Below are 10,242 nucleotides of genomic sequence, written 5' to 3'. Positions count from 1 at the left end.
TCGACTCTGACCCGGGACATGCGTGAAATATAGAAACGTAAAGCTCTCTTAGGATCCAACCTATGGAGCCTCTCTTCTTCCTTACCAGGATGCGCAGGAGGATAAAATGCCAGAAGAATGACCTTCTGGCTTAAATGAAATTCCGAGATGACTTTCGGAAGAAAGGAAGGATGAACTTTAAGGACAACCCTGTCCTTATGAAACACCGTGAAGGGTGGCTTAACAGAAAGTGCCTGCAACTCACTCACTCTGCCAGCGGAAGTGACCGCAACTAAAAACACCGTTTTAAGGGTTAATAGTCTCAAAGGACAAGAATGTAAAGGCTCAAATGGAGCACCCATTAGGAATTTTAGAATCAGGTTCAAATCCCAACCGGGCACCTGGAAAGGTGACGGTGGAAACACATTAGTGAAATCAAGGGAATTTTGAAATAAGGACAATCCTCAGACGAGCGCTTAAATATGGACAGCGCCGCCAGGTAACCTCTAATGGTACCCACTTGCAGGTCCTTGTGGGCTAAAGAAAGCAAAAAAGACAGAACCACAGGAATGTCACTTGAAAAAGGATCCACATTCTTAACCCTGCACCAGTCGCAGAACTTTCTCCAACGGCAACGGTTCAGGGACTTTGCTGCAGGCCGTCTGGCCGAAAGCAACACCTCCATCACGCCTTCAGGGAGGTCCCAATCCTTATACCTCAACCTTTCAGAAGCCAAGCGTGAAGGTTGAGGGATCTGACCTCTGGATAGAGAACCTGACCCCCCTCCCGTGAGAGCAGATCGTCTCGGTAGGGAAGACGGTGTGGAGGGCAGATGGACAAGTCGAGAAGGTCCGGTCCCACGTTCTCCGGGCCCATGCCAGAGCAATGAGGATCATCTGGGAACCGAACCTCCGTAACCTCCGCAGCACTTGCGGGATGACGTGGACTGGAGGAAACGCGTACAGCAGTGGGAAGGACCACCCCACCACGAACGCGTCTCCTAAGGCTCCTTTTAGAGGAAATTCCTGCGAGCAGAACCTTTCGCACTTCCGGTTGACACTGGAGGCGAAGAGATCCACTTGTGGGGTCCCCCAAAGGGCGAAGATCTCCAGGAGAATCTCCTGAGCCAGCTCCCACTCATGAGAGATTGCGCTCTGCCTGCTCAGAGCATCCCCCGTCTCGTTTTCGTCTCCAGCCAGATGAACTGCCGAGATTGAAATTTCCTGCTGGATGGCCCAGAACCATAGCTGCATCGCCTCCCTGCACAGAGGAAGTGACCCTGCCCCCACCCCCTTTTTGTTGAGGTAGTGCTTGGCCACTGTGTTGTCTGTCAGTATCAGGACATTCTTCCCTCGCACAGTCGGCAGAAAAGCCATCAGGGCAAGCCTGACGGCCCTCAGCTCCAACAGATTGATATGGAGTCTGGACTCCAATGGAAACCAACAACCACTGACTGTCAACTCGTTGGCATGAGCTCCCCATCCCGTGAAGGATGCGTCCGTCACAATCATCACCTCCGACCAGGGTAGCCAGAATGGAGCCCCCCTCATCAGATTGCCTTTGATGGCCCACCACAGAAGGTCCTGGGCGACCGAGGGCGGCACCTGAACGGGGTCTGACATCCTGCCAGAGGACTGTGACCACTGCATCTTGAGAGCCCATTGCAGAGATCTCATCCGCAACCTGTCCTCCGGCACCAGAAGAATGCAGGATGCCATGAGGCCGAGCAACCTCAAGAACTCAAACGCCGGGAGACTCTGGACATGTTGAAACTTGTGCACCATCTGCTGAATGTGATGAGCCCTCACCTGGGGAGGAAATGACTGCCCCAGGGATGTGTCGAGCACTGCTCCGATGTACTGGAGCCGTTGAGTTGGCGTCAAGTGGGGCTTCTTTAAGTTGAGGGAGAGGCCCAGCTTGTGAAGGGAGTGGCAGGTGACGGACAGATGATCCAGGACTTGCTCGGGAGAGCGCGTCCTGATCAACCAATCGTCCAGCTAGGGGTAGACGTGAATCCCCCCTTTCCTGAGATACACTGCCACCACCACCATGAGCTTGGTGAAGACCCTCGGGCGGAGGTCAATCTGAACGGCAGGACCCAAAACTGAAAGAGTCTCCAACCGCGAACCTCAGGTACTTCTTGTGCTTGGGGTGGATCGGCACATGAAAGTAAGAGCCCTTCAGGTCGAGAGACACCAAACAGTCCTGAAGTTAAAGGGCCTGGAGGACTTGAGAAAGAGTAACCATCTTGAACTTGTCCTTCCTGAGGAGATTGTTCAAACCGCGCAAGTCCATGATGGGTCTCAGTCCCCTGTCTTTCTGCGAAATAAAAAAACAAGGGGAATACCATCCCTTGTTCCTTTCCGCTACAGGCACCAGTTCTATGGAGGCTTTCTCCAGCAGGGATTGTATTTCCTGTGCAAGGAGCGGATCCAGACTCTTCAAAGAGAGATTCCCCGGTGGATTGTCGTGAGGCCTCTGCCGGAAAGGAAGACAGTAGCCGTGGGCTATGATCTCCAGAACCCATACATCTGAAGTAATGGCACGCCACTCTACAAGATGCTGCACCAGCCTTCCCCCAACCGGCGAACCATGGGACATGGCTTCATGACTGAGCTGAAGCGGCTGCGGCAGTGCCTGAGGGCAAAGAGGCAACTGCCCAAGTGGCTTTGGTACCTCAAGTACCCTGTTTCCCACCTCTGGTACTCCTACAGTGGCCCCTTTGACTTGCAGCTCCTCTCGATTTACTGAAGGATGAGTAATAGCGACAGGAACCTCCCCTCCATTGCTGTCCCCTAGGACGAAAAGGCAGAGGTTGGCGAACTGCAGCGCTCAACAACTTTGCTGCAGCTTTGGAGGTCTGCAACCTCTCAAGGCTCTCGTCAGCCTTGCTGCCAAAAAGATGTTCACTATCAAAGGGCACGTTGAGGAGCTGGGCCTGCAAATCAGGAGCAAACCTCGACTTCCGCAACCATGCAAACCTGCGTATAACGGTGCTCGCCGCCATGGACCGGCTGACACAATCTGCCATGTCCAGACCCGACTGAATGGACTCACACATGGCATCCTGCACAATAGCAAGAAAATCATCATGTTCCTCCCCTTCGAGAATATGTTCAGCCGCTAACAAAATACAGTTCCACAGAGTGTGCGTGAAACGTGACAAGGCACACACGGAGTTGGCTGCCTGTAAAGCAATACCCCCTGAAGAAAACACTTTCTTCCCCAGCCAACAAAATGCTTGTCGTCCCTAACATGAGGGATGGTAGGGTACAACGCCTGCTTTGCTGGGGCCGTAGCCGCCTGCACCACCAAACTCTCAGGAATGGGGTGTGTGGTCAAGTAGCAGGGGTCGCTACTGGCTGGGCGGTATTTTCGTGGCAAAGACTTGCTCACTGCCGGGAGACTCTCCGGAGCAGTCCAAGCTGCTGCCACCCTTCTCTGCAAGGCCATATGGAACGGCATATTGGTCAGTTGGTGGACCTTCGTCGAGGATATCTGTCAGGTCATCCTGCAGAAAATCCACCGGTGGCACAGACCATCCCAAGTGTTCTGTAACCCTCGACATAAGGCACCGGTACGAGGACTCTGCATGGGTGCCAGGCTCAGGCCTACCCAGAACACCTCCGGAGAGGTGTCGAGCCCACTGGCGTCGTGCAACGACTGCCGCAGATCTTCAATCTGGCTATGACCAGACAAAATCTCGTCAGGTACCTCCTCAGGAAACATACCTTCCTCAGACCCTTCATCCACCTCAGAAATATAATCCAGAGGCTGGAATGAGGGCACAGAAAAAGGGACAAAGACATTTTTAGCCTTGGCCAGAGCCTTTCTACGGGGTTCCACCGTGCCAAGGGGTACCTCTGACAAAGCAGCCTCGAAAGGCGTTGAGGGCGACGATGGAATCGGCGTCGACGTTGAGAGTGGCACCAATGGCTTCGACACAGTCCTCGAGGGCGGAGCCCCGAGCGTGTCCTTCGACAGCCTGGGCGCCAAAGGCGTCAATGGCCTCCTTGGAGACAGAACCTCGAGAGAGAGAGAGACCCTCGACGACCTTGGCGCCGAAGGCGTCAATGTCTTCCTCGAAGACCTCACAGGCTCTGACGGTCTCAAGGGCGTCGAGGACCGGGACCTGGAACGGGCATGTCTAGAGTGACCATCCTTGTCCAACCGGGACCTCGTAGGTGCCCGGTGATCGCGACGACCGCTCGAGCCCGAAGGCGTGTGAGTGGTGTCTCTAGCATGGTCACGGCCAGCATCTTTCAACGGCGCGGACGGAACGGAGCCCTGCAACTGAAAAATCGCCAACATCGCCTGCCGGAATGAATACCATTCTGCAGGAGTGGAGTGTTTGTTGGGACAAGCCACCCGCCGACGGGCGGAGTCCTCGGACGAGGACAGGGAAGGCGACCAATGCCGGCGCTTCCGTGAGTGCCTCGAAGAGGCAGAGGAATGGCGGGACCTACTCCTGGACCGAGACCCCCCGGACTTACGCCGACGATGCGGAGAGTCGTCCCTCGAATCGTCGGTCGAAAGCCCGGTGGATCTCGACTTGCGGGGCTTGGCCACCTTACCTACAGAAAGCTTCTTCTTACACTCCCGCAAGGCCTTCTGTGTAAGCGACTGGCAATCTACACAGTCATCCGTGCCGTGGTACTCACCGAAGCACCAGAGGCAGGCGTTGTGCGAATCCGTCAACGACATCTTGGACCCGCAGTCCCGACACTTCTTAAAACCCGGCTGCGGGGTGGCAGAAGACGAAGACATCATGAAATCTTCACAACTAACAGATTCAAAAAACCCACAAGAGCAGAACTCAGAAGAACCGAGACGCGCTGAGATCTCCGAAGCGAACACGTTTGCGGAAAAAACAGAACTGAGGCTACGTGCGTCGTGCGTCCTACTTATAACATCCAGTGACGTCGGCTCGACGGAGGCCCTCGAGGACAGCGTATCGACATCATCGACGCAGGACGCAGACGCCAAATGATTTTCCGAAGCAGCACAGCTGTGGTGATTACTGTCATAGATATGGAATACGCCGGAGGACCCAATCCCCTTGAACATCGGATACTAGACACCCATAACATAGAATGCGTATTCGTCACACACTCTATTCACCCAGGTCCAGTCTGGTCTGGACGTCCCCATAACACCATATATGGAACTTCCAACAGCCAGTCAAGGGAAGGGACAGAGTCAGGGCTTCCCGGGACTTTGGCGAAAAGTAAGGTAACAGGAAATAGAAAGCAAGAGGCCACAGGGGCCATCTTGTTTCCTATCAGGAATCCACTGATTCCAATGACAGGGCCTGGGCATCCCAAAATGGAGGACGCTCAGGGCACCTGTCAATTCAGCACAGAGCTGCACCAGCCTGTACCCTGCTCTGAGGGCCACACACAGGTGCCCAAAACATACACTAGGAGTACAGGGTCGTACTCCTACCCATGAGTGCCATACGGGTATCCCAAGGGTCTGTTCACCAAACCAAATACATGAAGAGCCGCACTGCCATGAGTCCCACATGAACTCCTGTGTGGAAAACAAGACATAACACATGATAAAAAGCAATAAAAGACAAGGGTTCAGAGGCCCTGTCCCACTGATGCATTTCCAGCATCACACCGCCCATCATGAACGTTACAGAAGTATGCCGTTTTCTGGGCATGGTGTGTAGGAATCAGGAAGGTAGACACAGACAGCTGAGGAAAGATTGGGCTACAAACTTTTACTAAAATCACAATAAGGTTTTTTCTAAGGCCTAACTTGCCCTATGCTAAGGTGGGATTTCCCTACGTAACGGAAATGGATGATAGTCTGGGTCCGGAAGTCCAAACCCAAAACCTATGCTTGCCCTCACATCTATTTTTGCAAATTGTGTAGGGATGTCAGCAACAAAAGAAAAGTGTACAAACAAAAGTTCCACGCTTCTGCCATCTCTTGGTCGGAAAGAGGTTTCTCACTTCCCCCGGATTCCAAACAGTTCACTTTCAATCAAAAAGGGGTTCTCCCTTCCTCAGAATTTCAAACAGTTCCCTTTCAATCAAAAAGGGTTTCCCTTCCCTAAGATTTCGAGTCTCTCACTGTTTTCACAACAACACAGTTCCTTGGGATTCCTCCCAGCTTTTAGGCTTATGTGTCTTTCACAAAGTTCAACTATTTCAATTCACAATGCACACACTTTTCTTAGCAGTCAACCATAAACTTATAGATGAGTGGCTTTCTGTTACTCGGGGTGTATTCGGTATAAGGCGCAATTGTCAGACCGCACGGTCCACATCTCACAAGTCATGCATCCGACATACCTTATTGGCTTCTCCTCCGTAGTTACACTGAAAATGCTTCAGCTCGACAGTGTTATTGGACTTATATTCTTGCAGCCCTTTTCAATACTTGCTTTGACACCTTTAACCTGCTAGATCATCAAACCTTCTTAGAACTGCCACAGTTTCAACTTTCGACTTGTACAGCTCCTCTTTTCCTTATGGCTCTTGCCAATTTCTGCTGTCTCTCAAATTGTACAATTCACAGTTCCTTGGGATCTTTACAAATTCTTGCTTTCGTTAGTTTACATGATTCACAGTTCCTTTATATCAGGCAATGCTTTTCAGTGCCTGCTATTCAAATGGAATTCAATCAGTATTACTTTCCCTTGATTCGGTTTTCGAAATCTTCAGATCTTTCTTATCAAAACAAAGTAACTGCAAATTACCAGTTCACTCTCCTGCTGGGAATGTGCACCTTGTTCATGGGCTTCTTATTCACTTTAATGTTCACTATTTTCTGGCCTTTTCATGGCCTTGGCAATTTTATTACAGTTGGGTATTCACAAACCGCTCCATTCATTTACTACAACCTTCATGTTAATCAATTCTCACCTGTACTTTACATTTGGACCAGCAATCCTATTGCCTTCGCTGTCCTTCTCTCACTCACAAGCGCTTAGACCGGCATTAACAAGGAGGCTCGCACAACAGCGCCCCAGAGTCACTCAGCCTGACTTGACTCACCAGGCACGCTGTCTTCATGTGCTCTCCTCTGCTTTGTTCGGCTCCTTGTGGTTTACGCTGTTTCCTGCTTGTCGCGCCTCTCTTCCTGGGCCTCTGACAAATCGGGTTAGCGGAGAGGGGGGCGTCCTCTTGACTCCAGGAGGCCGGCAGCCAGACCCTGCCACCGGAGACCTTCCAAAACCGCACACCACACTCTGCTTCCACTGCAGAGACTCTGCAGCACCTCAGCGCTTTAGTCACGTGTCTCCCGGCCTCCACCTCCGTCTGCAAGCATCCCCCAGGCTATCTCATTATCCTCACTGGAGCGGGCCATTTTTACCACCCCTCTGTCTTCATGTGTAGGCTCCTTCCTTTAATTGCACAATGGTTTTGGTACTCCGCATCTCTCTTCTTCCTCCCAGTACCCAAGTAGTGTCTTTGTATGTCTGAGTCAATAAAGGATTGAAGAATGTTTCTAGATGGTCTCTTCCTCATTTCAGTACCATAGTGGTATATATTGGGAGATGGTTCTCTTACACAATAGGGAAGGGATTGACAATATCCCATAAAAGCCTGGGAGACATTTAATGCCTTATGAAAGGGAAAATGGGGGTACCATGTCTCACCCAAGGGTGCCTCAACCGCACTCCCCAGGTCTCCTCCTCCCTTGTGATCCTCCCTCGCATCTCCACCCCCAGGGTCAGGATCCGAAAGCGACAGCCTTTCCCTGGCTACCTTAAGGGGAAAATGTTTTGTGGAAAGAAGTGAGGACACCCTCAGATTCCTCACATACCTTTCCCCCATGCGGGTGGTTCTGGCTGTTTCACAGGGGAACGAGACTGGTATTCAACAGTTCCTTGTTCTTGGCCCTTCCTGTGTTCCACTGTGAAACAGTAAGGTTGCAGGTCCAGGAACCAATGCATAACACGAGGTGTTGGATTCTTTTCTCTGGGTGATCCACACCAATGGTGAATGGTCAGTAATGAGCCTGAATTTCCTTCCCAACAGATAGTACTTTTAATATATGATAGCCCATTTTATAGCAAGGGCGTCCAGTTCGATGACAGAATAGTGTTTTTCCCAAATAAATAGTTTACTACTTATGTAGAGTATTGGATGTTGTAGGCCGTCATGATTTTGGGAAAGGACGGCTCCTAATCCCGCAAGGGAGGCATCTGGAGAATGAACTCCTTTGAGAAGTCAGCTACTTTTAGAATAGTGCTCTGACAGAGGGTCTCTTTCAGGGATGTATAACATTTTTGATCTTCCTCATTCCGTGTGATCTTTTGGGGTTGGCCTTTTTTTTATTTATCCGTGAGTCTAGCTGCCTTACATGAAAAGTTGAGTATGAGTCTACGGCAATAACCAATTAGTCCTTGAAAAGCCATACAATCATTCTTCGTTTTTGGAGTAGGGGTGTCTATATCAGCGCTAACGTTTTCTTGCTGTGGTTATACCATGTTATTTTCCACAAAAAAGCCCAAGTATTTTACAGCAGATTGAGCCAATTTGCATTTCTTGGCATTAACTGTTAATCCAGTGGCTTTCAAGACCCTCAAGATGGTATATAAAGGATAGACATGATCTTCCAAGGTCTTACTATGGATCACAATATCTTCTATGTAGGCCACATAAAAATCAAAATATGGCTGCAAGATTTTATCAATCAACTGTTGGAATGTTGCTGGTACTCAATGTAGCCCAAATGGGAGGACCTTGAAATGGAACAAACCTAAGGGTGTAGCAAAGGCTGTTTTGTCTTTATCAGGATTATAACTAAACAATGGGGCAATTTCTACAAAATTGACAGGATATTGTCTTTAGTAGATAATGTTCACACAAAGAGAGTAGGCAACAAACATCTGTATCAAGGCTACTGGCAGCCGACAAACAAGAGACCCATTGTAAAACCGAACTTTGGACACCACAGTAAAATATTTCTGGGTTCGGTTTTACAATCTGGACCTTGTCTTGGGTCTCTTGTTTGTCGGCTGCCACTAGCCTTGATACAGATGTGTGTTGTCTTTATCAGGACCATACAAGGGAACCTGCCTATAGGCTTTGCTAAGGTCTATGGTGGAGAGATAGACAGCATTACCAAGGCGGTCAATAAGATCATCAATGAATGGCATGAGATTAGCATCAAAGGCTGAGATCGCATTAACCTTTCTGAAGTTAACACAACATCTCCAGCATTCCGTCTGGTGTAGCTACTAACACTGGGGGAAGACCAGAGACTGGTGGAAGGTTCAATAATATTGGCGTCCAACATTTCCCTGACTTCTTGGATGATGGTCGCTTTCCTTGCCTCGGGTAGCCTGAAAGGTTTTAGGTGCACCACTTTGCCCTCAGGGGTCATAGAATACCTTCACCCTGCCTAGCTCCTCAGTAAATTGGCTGAGTAGGTTATACAGGCGCTGTTTTTGATTGTTACTAATATCAGGAGGAATGAGTTATTTTCTATCATGTCATCACGCAATAAATAGGCCATGATACTAGTAGTGGACTCAGTGAGGTTTTCCTTGCACTCTTTAAGGAGATTTATATGGTATACCTGAGTTTTCAATTGGCAGTCCGGTTGGGACATTTTGTAATTACAGGGACCAGTTTGTTCGAGTATCTCATATGGTCCATGCCATTTAGATATAAATTTATTCTCTGAGTTTGGCAGCAAGACTAGGACCTTTTGACCTACCAAAAAAAAGCATACGGTGGCCTTTTGGTCATATGATATTTTCTGGTGTTTTTGTGCTTTGGCTATATGAGTCTGAACTAAAGATCTTGCCGCAATCATATGTTCTTTAAGTCTATGTGCGTTTTGAGAAAAGGGGATTGGGGCTCCCTCTCACTCCTCGCAGGTTTTCCTTAACATGTCCAAGATATCTTGAGGTTCATGTCCATAAAGTAATTCAAACGGGGAGAAACCTGTAGAAACCTGAGAGGTTTTCCTAATAGCAAATAATGCCCACAGTATCATTTGATCCCAATTCCTCCCATCCTGTTACACAAACTTCTGTAATATTGCCTTCAGTGTTTTAGTAAATCTTTCCACAAGGCCATCGGTTTGTGGATCATGTACCAAAGTCCTAAGGGTGGTAATATGTAATAGTGTTTCACTTTCCCCATGAGCTTGCTCATAAATGTGGAGCATTGATCCATTAAGATCTCTTTGGGAAATCCTACTCTGGAGAAAAAGGGGAGTATGTGTTTCAGGATCTGTTGGGTGGTATTAGCTCTTCGGGATACCGTGTGGCATAGTCTACTATGACCAGGA

This window comes from Ambystoma mexicanum, chromosome 3q, assembly GCF_040938575.1.
Source record: "Ambystoma mexicanum isolate Mex_15411 chromosome 3q, UKY_AmexF1_1, whole genome shotgun sequence".
Taxonomy (NCBI): Eukaryota; Metazoa; Chordata; class Amphibia; order Caudata; family Ambystomatidae; genus Ambystoma; species Ambystoma mexicanum.
The sequence above is the reverse complement of the archived record's forward strand: the minus strand, read 5'-3'. Positions refer to the sequence as shown.